This window comes from Bos indicus, chromosome 9 (genome assembly GCF_029378745.1).
Source record: "Bos indicus isolate NIAB-ARS_2022 breed Sahiwal x Tharparkar chromosome 9, NIAB-ARS_B.indTharparkar_mat_pri_1.0, whole genome shotgun sequence".
Classification (NCBI taxonomy): Eukaryota; Metazoa; Chordata; class Mammalia; order Artiodactyla; family Bovidae; genus Bos; species Bos indicus.
The window spans coordinates 52,604,699-52,614,740 of record NC_091768.1 but is presented as its reverse complement, the minus strand read 5'-3'; the positions used below and the strand labels follow the sequence as shown (position 1 = coordinate 52,614,740).

The 10,042-nt window shown below is 36.3% G+C and overlaps 1 non-coding gene across 1 annotated transcript; it reads left to right on the top strand.

Moving 5' to 3' along the window:
* The first annotated feature begins 2,941 nt into the window (after positions 1-2,941).
* LOC139185043 (U6 spliceosomal RNA) lies at positions 2,942-3,048 on the top strand. Its single transcript, XR_011568628.1, has one exon. It is a non-coding gene; the product is annotated as a U6 spliceosomal RNA (small nuclear RNA).
* The last annotated feature ends 6,994 nt before the right edge of the window (positions 3,049-10,042 follow it).

Here is a 10,042-nt window from a genome sequence, read left to right as displayed (position 1 = left end):
TTGTGTGGGAGTAGAAATGATGTTTGAGAACAAATGATTGCAAGTAAATATGAGGGTACCATTCATCAAAATGCAGTCTATTTTTCCAGGATGCCAGAAAGAAAGGGAAAAAAATGTGGAAAGAGTATTGTGAATAAAAATGTAGTTTTAGATGGAATATAGTACATTTAAAAGAAATGTTTACTAAAGAAAACTTTGAGGGCATTGTACTAAGTGAAATAAGTCAGACAGAAAAAGACAAATATCATATGATCTCACTTAGATATTGAATCTAAAGAAAAAACTGAAAAAACTGAGTTAATAAATATAGATAACAGACTGGTGGTTGCTAGAGGTGAGGGGTAGGAGGTGGCTGGGGTTGGTGAAGAGGATCAAACGTATGAACTTCCAGTTATAAAAAAACTGAGTCATTGGTGACTATAGTTAATAATACCAAATTGTGTATTTGAAAGTTATGAAAAGAATAGATTGTAAAAGTTTTCCACAAGGGAAAAAAGAAGATCTTTATAACCATGTTTAGTGATGGATGGGCCTAGTTGCTCAGTTGTTTCTGACTCTTTGCGAACCCATGGACTCTTCAGGTAATAATACTGCAGTGGGTAGCCGTTCCCTTTCCAGGGGATCTTCCTGACCCAGGGATTGAACCTGGGTCTCCTGCATTGCAGGCAAATTCTTTACCATCTGAGCCACCAAGGAAGTCCAATAGCTGTGCTACAGTAAGGTAAACATTTTGCATATATACACATATTATATATGTAACATATATGTATATTTACCATTCTTTATATTTTCTCATGGAATACATTGAAGTCTAAAAAATTTTTTAAAACTTAAAATTCTACGAATAAATTAATTAAATGATTTATTGAGTCTTAAAAATATCACCTACCTTCGAAATAAGCTGCATGATTTCAGCTTAAATATGCAAAGTCATACACTGCGGATGGCCCTTTGCAGTATCTTTGATGAGCAGAATCATTAACTGATGTTCAGTAAAGCAAGATTCTGTTCCACTTGTCATTCACCACACCTGTAAAATCAGTCTGCAAAAGTATTGGCTATGACCCAAGACTTTTCACTGAACTGCCAGTTCATGTGTGGGAGGTCCTTATGTTTGCCCTTTAATATCCTGGGGCTTAAAGAAGGACAGAAAAAATCCGACTTAATCACCAGGTCTGCAGCAGGGCCACCAATCAGAAGAACTGATATTTTTCAGCTGCTATACTGTTCACAGTTTCCTCTGAGATGTGCATGTTCTCAGAGGTAAAACAGTAAAACAGTTCAGATAGGGTTGGATATCACTGATACCTATTGTCTTTTTCCTCTAGGATCTTCTTCAACTCAGAAGAAAATGCTTCAGCTTGGCACCTAATCTGTTTCCCCTCGTTGCCTTCTATCTGGCAAAAAGAATAAAAACACTTCTTAAAATTCTTTGACCAAACTTTGCTTGTGATGAAAGAAGCTTCAGTAACTATTCTTCACTCCAGGGGCCGTTCAGGCTTTCTTCTGAGTGTCTTGATTCCCATGAATAGTCACAAACAGGTTAACTATATTTCCATTGTTTACTGAAGTTCTACCCATCACTTGGTGAATGAGTTTTTCATTACTGGAACACTTACTTATGGTGGATCTACCAGTGCCAAAGTTCAGGCTCCCTGTTGGCCTGTTGCGTTCTACACTCTACCCTTTAATTTATTCTAAACTTTTATTTTCAGACAACAGTCATATTCTAAGAATTTGAATTTTCATTCTATTTTCTAGCAGTTAAAGATTTCCTGATGGCCAATATACACAAAGAAGCAAAGTTAAAACCACTCACTTACTCACTCTTAAGTGTTACTCTACTTGTATGAGTAAGTCAAGAGCAAAAAAATTGGACCCTGAGATCTAGGTTTACTTGCCATTCAAACAGCTCACTCTTGCCTGTCTGAGGTCAGACCCGTGCCTCTGTAAATCATGAGTGACCTCATATTCTGGACCTATATGATTGTTTGAAATTGTTGAATCCCCCTTGAAGGATAAACTATGGTTGACCCAGTTTGAGATATTAAAATGTTCTGTGGAACAGTGAAATTGTATTTCAAACTTTTACAAAGTTTCATTCAATTATTGATTTAAATTAGTAGTTATTGACATTAAATTCCAATGTGTGATGAAGGAAATACTTGAGTTGTAGGTGCCATTGGTTTAAGGGCAATTAAACCTAACTTTTCTTAAGTGTTGTGTTTTGTATAGAATGTGAGCTAGGAAATAAGCAATATGATATTTGTATAATTAAGTGAGGTGTATTTTTTCAACTACCTTCTTCCCATAGAAATATGATAAATAATCATTCTGTGATGATCTGTGAACTCAATATTAACACCCTTAAAAATGCTATTTCAGACCTCTGACTGGCAACTGGGTAATGCATGCTTTTGTGATAATTTTTTGAATGGTCATCATTTAACTCCTATTAATTTATCTTCTTTTCCAAATGCCTTCTTACCAATATTATTTATACTACTAATTCATTCAGTTTTTTTGAATCAATGTAAAATTCAACTTTAATCTCAGTCTTAAATGAAAATGCTTTAATGTAGTTTTTTTTCAGGCCTGGAACTTTTTATTTATGATATCATTAAAAAATCATTTCTCATTTGAGTTAAGTGCTCAATAACTTTTGATGGATGAGTTTCTAGTTGCATTTTTGGTGCACTGGGACAACTCAGAGGGATGGTACAGGAAGGGAGGAGGGAGGAGGGTTCAGGATGGGGAACACATGTATACCTGTGGCAGATTCATGTTGATATATGGCAAAACCAATACAATATTGTAAAGTTAAGAAATAAAATAAAATAAACAACAATGAAGAATCTAAAAAAAAATAAAAGTACTATGAATATCATTTACTTTTTCATAGGAAAAGTACTATGAAAAAGCTTGCTTAAAACATAACATTGTGCTCGCTTCGGCAGCACATATACTAAAATTGGAACGATACAGAGAAGATTAGCATGGCCCCTGTGCAAGGATGACATGCAAATTCGTGAAGCGTTCCATATTTTTTATAAAACTCCTAGAGGAGAACATAGGCAAAACACTCCCCGACATAAATCACAGCAGGATCCTCTATGACCCACCTCCCAGAATATTGGAAATAAAAGCAAAAATAAACAAATGGGACCTAATTAAACTTAAAAGCTTCTGCACAACAAAGGAAACTATAAGCAAGGTGAAAAGACAGCCTTCAGAATGGGAGAAAATAATAGCAAATGAAGCAACTGACAAACAACTAATCTCAAAAATATACAAGCAACTCCTACAGCTCAATTCCAGAAAAATAAGTGACCTAATCAAAAAATGGGCCAAATAACTAAATAGACATTTCTCCAAAGAAAACATACAGATGGCTAACAAACACATGAAAAGATGCTCAACATCACTCATTATCAGAGAAATGCAAATCAAAACCACTATGAGGTACCATTTCACCCCAGTCAGAATGGCTGCGATCCAAAAGTCTACAAGCAATAAATGCTGGAGAGGGTGTGGAGAAAAGGGAACCCTCTTACACTGTTGGTGGGAATGCAAACTAGTACAGCCACTATGGAGAACAACGTGGAGATTCCTTAAAAAACTGGAAATAGAACTGCCTTATGATCCATCAATCCCACTGCTGGGCATACACACTGAGGAAACCAGAATTGAAAGAGACACGTGTACCCCAGTGTTCATTGCAGCACTGTTTATAACAGCCAGGACATGGAAGCAACCTAGTGTCCATCAGCAGATGAATGGATAAGAAATCAGTGGTACATATACACAATGGAGTATTACTCAGCCATTAAAAAGAATACATTTGAATCAGTTCTAATGAGGTGGATGAAACTGGAGCCTATTAAACAGAGTGAAGTAAGCCAGAAAGAAAAACACCAATACAGTATACTAACGTATATATATGGAATTTAGAAAGATGGTAACAATCACCCTGTATACGAGACAGCAAAAGAGACACTGATGTATAGAACAGTCTTATGGACTCTGTGGGAGAGGGAGAGGGTGGGAAGATTTGGGAGAATGGCATTGAAACATGTATAATATCATATATGAAACCAGTCGCCAGTCCAGGTTCGATACATGATACTGGATGCTTGGGGCTGGTGCACTGGGATGACCCAGAGGGATGGTATGGGGAGGGAGAGGGGGGAGGGTTCAGGATGGGGAACACATGTATACCTGTGGCGGATTCATTTTGATATATGGCAAAACCAATACAATATTGTAAAGTTAAAAAAATAAAATAAAATAAAATAATAAAAAAAAACAAAAAAACCCATAACATTAAAAAAATGAAGATCATCGCATCTGGTCCCATCACTTCCTGACAAAGATGGGGAAACAATGCAAACAGTGACAAGACTTTATTTTCTTGGGCTCCAAAATCACTGCCTATGGTGACTTCAGCTAGGAAATTAAAAAATACTTGCTCCTTGGAAGAAAAGCTATGACAAACCTAAAGAGCATATTAAAAAGCAGAGACATTACTTTGCCAACAAAGGTCTATCTAGTCAAAGCTGTGTTTTTTCCCAGTAGTCCTGTATGGATGTGAGAATTGGAGTATAAAGAAAGCTGAGCACTGAAGAATTGATATTTTTGAACTGTGGTGTTGGAGAAGGCTCTTGAGAGTCCCTTGGACTGCAAGGAGATCCAACCAGTCAGTCCTAAAGGAAATCAGTCCTGAGTATTCACTGGAAAGACTGATGCTGAAGCTCCAATATTTTGGCCACCTGATGCGAAGGAGTGATTCATTGGAAAAGACCCTGATGCTGGCAAAGATTGAAGGCAGGAGGAGAAGGGTACAACAGAGGATGAGAAGGTTGGATGGCATCACCGACTCGATGGACATGAGTCAGAGCAAGCTCTGGGAGTTGGTGATGGATTGATGTGCTGCAGTCCATGGGGTTGCAGAGTCAGAACCGACTGAGTGACTGAACTGAACTGAACTGATGAGAGGCATTATAATAAATCTAATATAGTAATATGTATACTTAATTTTATGAAATTTAAATGCCTATCCACATTTTTGTCTGTTTGTTTTGTTGTTGTTGTTGTTCAGTCTCTCAGTCATATCCAGCATTGTGACTCCACGGACTGCAGAATGCCAGTCTTCCCTGTCCTTTACCATCACCCAGTGTTTGCTCAAACTCATGTCCATTGAGTCAATGATACCATCCAGCCATCTCATCCTCTACTGTACCCTTCTCCTGTCTTCAATATTTCCCAGCATCAGAGTCTTTTCTAATGAGTTGGCTCTTCGCATCAGGTGGCCAAAGTGTTGGGGCTTCATCTTTAGCGTCAATCCTTCTGATGAATATTCAGGGTTGATTTCATTTAGGATTGACTGGTTTGATCTCCTTGCTTGTCCAATGGACTCGCAAGAGTCTTCTCCAGCACCACAGTTTGAAAGCATTAATTCTTCTGTGTTCAGCCTTTTTGTGGTCCAACTCTCACATCCATACATGACTACTGGAAAAACCATAGCTTTGACTACATAGATCTTTGTTGGCAAAGTGGTATCTCTGCTTTTCAATACACTATCTAGGTTTGTCATAGCTTTTCTTCCAAGGAGTAAGTGTCTTTTCATTTCATGGTTGCAGTCACCATTGGCAGTTATTTTGGAGCCCAAGAAAATGAAGTCTGTCACCATTTCCGTTGTTTCCCCATCTATTTGCCATGAAGTGATAACTAATTAACTAACCAACTGATGGAACCGGATGCCATGATCTTTGTTTTTTGAATGTTGAGTTTTAAGCCAGCTTTTTCATTCTCTTTTTCACCTTCATCAGGAGGCTCTTTAGTTCTTTCTTTCTGCCATTAGTAGGGTTGGTGTCATCTGCACATCTGAGGTTATTAATATTTCTCCCGGCGATCTTGATTCCAGTTTGAACTTCAGCCAGCCAGCATTTCACATGATGTACTCTGCATATAAGTTAAATAAGCAGAGTGACAATATATGGCCTTGTTGTACTCCTTTCCCAATTTTGAACCAGTTGGTGGTTCCATGTCCAGTTCTAACTGTTGCTTTTTGACCTGCATACAGGTTTCTTAGGAGGCAGGTCAGGTGGTCTGGTATTCCCATCTCTTTCAGAATTTTCCAGTTTGTTGTGATCCACCCAGTTGAAGGCATTAATATAGTCAATGAAGCAGAAGTAGATGTTTTTCTGGAATTCTCTTGCTTTTTCTATGATCCAGTGGATGTTGGCAATTTGATCTCTGATTCCTCTGTCTTTTCTAAATCCAGCTTGACATCTGAAAGTTCTCGGTTCGCATACTGTTGAAGCCTAGCTTGAAGAATTTTGTGCATTACCTTACTAGCATGTGAAATGAGTGAATTGTGCAATTTGAACATTCTTAGGCATTGCCCTTCTTTGGGACTGGAATGAAAATTGATCTTTTCCAGTCCTGTGGCCACTGCTGAGTTTTCCAAATTTGCTGGTGTATTGAGTGTAGCATTTTAACAGCATCCACACTTAGAGACAAAATTTAATGGATGGGGTTCAAGTGGAAATTTTCTCATGAATAGTTCCTGCTTGAGCGGCACCCAATACACTTCCTAAAATCAAATAAAAGGAAATATATCAGATGCTGTTCAGCATAAATATTGAAATAGACAATACAGATATAAATTTTGTCCAACATGTAAGTTGACTTAATTTATTACATTTCAATAAATCCTCAAGTATAAAAAGTATCATTCATTTAAAAATGGTTGCTAATTTTCCTGACTTTTTATGTTTAAAGCTAAAAGAGATAAGCTTCGATTCTATTCATAAAAGTGTGTTTTTTGATGGGTTTTGTATGCTTTTTTGTATCTCAGATCATTTTAGTTTCCATAGAAAATGTACTGATGGCACCAAATGTTATAATTTGAGTCACCTGGCAAGTCTATGCCTGTTGACTATGAATATCACTTAAATTTTGCTTAAAGGGACATGATGTGTTTGTTTTTCTTCCTAAACCCTAATTTATAGAAAAGCATGGTGACTTAATTTCTAAAGTGATCACTTAGGGCTATAGATTCTGAGTATAAATCAGAAAATAACATGATTAGTCTTCTAAGGTTATAGCATCACCATTCATCTGTAAATCAGATAGTTTGGGAGATTATGTTCCGTCATAGACTTAACATTTTCTGTTCATCATCTTCTTTATTATATATTTGTTTTTATACTATTGAGTGAACAAATTGCTGAGACCAAATTAAGATAAGGTGTATAATAATATATTTCTAATTTAATAATAATAATAACAATTGTAACAGCTGACCTTGAGTGCCTATTGAATGCTAGCATTGTTCTAAGCACTTTATAGGTATTAAATTACTGATGCTCTGAAACAATATAATGAAGTAGAAACTATTGTTATCTCCAGTTTACAGTTAAGAAAACTGAGTCTTAGAGAGATTAGATGATTTGTCTAAATTCACAGAGCTGCTAAATAGTAGAGCTGTTTGTATCTGAGTCTATTTTCATTTTGTTTTGTTTTTACTTTATATTTTAGATTCCATGTATAAGTGAGATCATGCAGTATTTGTCTTTGTCTCACTTGTTTTACTTAGCGTAATATTCTGTGGATTCAACAATGTTGTCACAAATAGTGATATTTCATTTTATTTCGTTTTTTATGGCTGGATAATTTTCCAGCATGGGCTTCCCTGGTGGCTTGGATGGCAAAGAATCTACTGGCAATGAAGGGGACCCAGGTTTCATCCCTGGGTTGGGAAGATCCCCTGAAGGAAATGGCTACCACTCCAGTATTCTTGCCCAGAGAATTTCATGGACAGAGAAGCCTGGCAGGCTATAGTCCTTGGGGTCACAAAGAATAGGACATGACTGAGTGACTAACACTTTCACTTTCACAATATTCCAATATATGTGCACTCTATCTTCTTCATCCTTTGATCTGTTGATGAGACCCTTGGTTGCTTCAATATCTTGGCTATTGTAAATAATGCTTCAGTGAACACTGGAGTGCATATATCTTTTCACATTAATGTATGGTAGAATTTAAAATAAAGCCATTTAGGTCTAGATTGTTTTTGAGATTAGGTTTTACATTACTAATGTAATTTTATTTTTATAGGTCTATTCAGATTGTGTATTTCTTCTTGGAGGGATAGAGAAAAGTGCATCTAATGCATCTAGCCAGAATTGGAAGTACTGTATGCCAACTTGTAACTATTATTTACTTTTTTCTCTTTATAATGGAAATTCAAAGATGTGTACAAATAAGGAGAAGATAGCATAATGAACTTCATGTAGATATCATAGAGCTTCAACAGTGTTCAATATTCTGCTTTTGTGGTTTCAATGTTTTTCCTTCCAAGATACTTTTTTGGGAAGGTTCAGATAATATAAATCAAATTTTATTTAATTCTAAGTTTTGTATGATAGTCGTTGGCTCTTCATTAAATTGTTACTTTATATTTCTTTGTACAAAGATTCATTTTTTTCTTCCTTGAAATGTTTGTATAGGTTATTAATTGAAACTGATTGCACACACATATAATATTCTGAGCTACTAAAATGCTGTCAAATGTGTTTATTGGATGTGGCATGATGAGACTTTGTTGACTTCAAATAAATGTGGTTAATTAAATGCTAACTCTAATTTTTAAAATGCAGAAATGAACATTTTGTCATTATTTAAATAACTCAGAACATTGGTTTGGGGAAGACTTTAATGTAGAATTATGAACTTGAATTCATGAATTATCTGCTTATGTCTTGGTGTTAGACTTTAAAATGAATGCAAAATTTAAAAATTTGCCTGGCTAGCAAAATTTGAGGCAACTATGTCCTGTACTAAGCAATAATTTTGGTATGTTGCTAATTTATTGTAAGATACATAATTTAGTTTTTAGAATCTGAAATGCAAAAGCTGATTCAACAGAAGTCTAACACTCTGAAGAGTAATAACCATGAAACATGGCTCTCTTCTGCCACTGATCTCACTGTGGAGACTTGGTGTAGACTCAAAATCCTGCACTGTTTTCTGTTCTCCAGAAGAGAAAATACTAAGCATCTTAGTTTGAAAATAAGTAAGAACAAAAAGTGTTACATATCTAGTATAAGGCATAATCCCTTAGAGTAAGTATAAATGACAGTTTGTCCAAATTAAGTCCAAAGTCTCTAGTGGTATCTGAACTCTATTTATCCCAACAATAATGAGAATTTTGTGTGTGTGCCAGGAGTTGTGAAACTAGCATTTTAGAAGAGTTAACAAACTAGTCCACTGCCCTGAAGATTTTTGATCTAAAAATACAAATATAGAACATGTGTGTGATTTAATGGAGGAGTACTCTAACCTCTGCTTATTCTTGCTTTGTCACTTTGTCCTTCCCTTAAAGTTATGTATTATAGAAGATTAGAGGTGCAGACTTTTTTTTTTGAAATCTTATCTAGACTAAAATATAAAAAAAAAGGGTTAATAGAGTTCTGATAGTATCAGTTCAGTTCAGTCGTTTAGTTGTGTCCGACTCTTTGTGACCCCATGAACTGCAGCACCCCAGGCCTCCCTGTCCATCACCAACTCCTGGAGTTTACCCAAACTCATGTCCATTGAGTCAGTGATGCCCTCTAACCATCTCATCCTCTGTTGTCCCCTTTTCCTCCTGACTTCAATCTTTCCCAACATCAGGGTATTTTCAAATGAGTTAGCTCTTCGTATCAGGTGGCCAAAGAATTAAAGTTTCAGCTTCAACATCAGTCCTACCAAAGAACACCCAGGACTGATTTCCTTTAGGATGGACCGGTTGGATCTCCTTGCAGTCCAAGGGACTCTCAAGAGTCCTCTCCAACATTACAGTTCAAAAGCATCAATTCTTCCGTGCTCAGCTTTCTTTATAGTCCAACTCTCACATCCATACATGACCACTGAAAAACCATAGCCTTGACTAGACGGACCTTTGTTGACAAAGTAATATCTCTGCTTTTTATTATGCTGTCTAGGTTGGTCATAACTTTCCTTCCAAGGAGTAAGCGTCTTTTAATTTCATGGC